The sequence below is a fragment of the Erinaceus europaeus genome, chromosome 3 (genome assembly GCF_950295315.1).
Source record: "Erinaceus europaeus chromosome 3, mEriEur2.1, whole genome shotgun sequence".
Classification (NCBI taxonomy): Eukaryota; Metazoa; Chordata; class Mammalia; order Eulipotyphla; family Erinaceidae; genus Erinaceus; species Erinaceus europaeus.
This window is the reverse complement of record NC_080164.1, coordinates 61522389-61524205: the sequence shown is the minus strand read 5'-3', so window position 1 is coordinate 61524205 and position 1817 is coordinate 61522389.

Genomic DNA, 1817 nt, shown 5'->3' with positions numbered 1-1817 from the left:
TGTTTTTCTCTTGCAGCCTTGAGGATCCTTTCTTTATCCTTATTCCTTTCCATTCTAAGTATGACATGTCTTGGTGTCTTTAGGTCTGGGTTAATTCTGTTTGGGACCCTCTGGGCTTCTTGAATCTTTATGTCTTTGGTGTTGTCTAGACTAGAGAAATTTTCAGCTATTATGGCCTGCAGAATGCTTTCTTCCTCTCCTTCTCTTTCTTCCTCTGGTAAACCAATAATGCGTATATTGTTTCTTTTGAAGTCATCCTATAGGACTCTGTTGTTGTTTTCAGCATCTCTTAAACTCTTTTTGAGATCTCTTACTTCTTTTTTAGTTGTCTCTAATTCATCCTCAATCTTGCCAATTCTGTTTTCAGCCTCATAGATTCTGTTCTCTCTGCCCTCTACTGCTTTCTGGAGTTCATCTATTTTGTTGCCCTGCTCTGATACTATTTTAGCTTGTTCAGCTAGTTGCCTTCTTAGCTCAGCGATTTCAGCTTTCAGCTCTCTAATAACCATGAGATAATTAGAATTTTCTTCCATATTCTCATTTGTTGTTCCTGCATTTCTGATTACAATTTTTTCAAATTCTTTACTCACTCCTGTTATTATTTCCTTAGCTAATGTTTGGATGTTGAACTCGTTGTTTTGTGCTTCACCCTCTGGAGGACTTTTAGCTGGACTCTTGTCCTGGTTCGAGTCTCCAATATTTTTTCTTGTTGTTTTAACCATTTTATATACTATGTTATGAGTTCCCTTTATCAGTACTTTTCAAATTATTGATCACTATTGCCTGGATTGACTTTTGTCTAAGTAATTTAATTAAAGGGTTTACCGTGGTGGAAGTTTTTTCAGTCCCTGAGTTGGAGCTCAGTGGTGTAAAAGCCTCTTTTTTTTTCTTCCCTGTAGGCTATGGGAGCCTGAGGGCTTTTAAACTATCAATAGGCTTCTTAGCTTAATCACTGACTCCTGACCAAGAGATAAAGCAGGGTGTGGCAGAGATAATCCAGTGGTTATGCAAAGAGACTTTCACAGCCCCTCAGCTATGCCACCGAGGTATAGGTCTTCTCCTGAGTTTCCCAGTTAAATCTCTGTCCCCTGGTGTCCCTCCCTGTTGCTGCTCCAGATTCTGAGGGTAGTAGCAATGGAGACTCAGAGTTGCACTTGGTGAGTCTCTGGGGAGTCCTTTCCTCCCTTCAGCAGTCCCCTTGTTGTGGAGCAGACTGGAGGTGGTGTCTCCACTGATAAACTGTTGAACTGTTAGCAGTCACTTAATCTCTCCTTAGGCCCCTCTCTCCTCTCTGTCACCAGCCATGCGTGTTTGTACTCATGGGTGATTTACTGGGTTCCTGTGGTCATTCTAGTCCTGTCTTGTTTCAGTCCGGGTGGTCTCCTTTGGTATTCCTAGTTGATCCGGGAGAGGAGAGGAGAGGAGAGGAGAGACAGCGATTTGCTGCTCGTAGCTCCGCCTCCGGAAGTTGAATCCAAAATAGCCAAATTTCACTGAATAGATATATTCTTCTATCAGGTACACAAGATCACCACAGAAATCTCTATGTTTTGTTTTGTATTGTGTAGTTGACTTCTTCATAATGCCATATGCTCAGAACTTTTATCTAGCATCTTAGAACTGCTTCTAGTCCTTAGAAATAGATTATTGGTAGCTTTACAGAGGAGTACTATCCAGTAGAAATACAGTGTATCACATATGCACTTTATAATCTTCTAGTAGCTATCTGTCTTTCTTCTTTTTTTTTTTCCCAAGAGTATACCTCAGCTCTGGTTTATAGGTGGTGCTAAGGATTGAATCTGGCACCTCTGATGCCT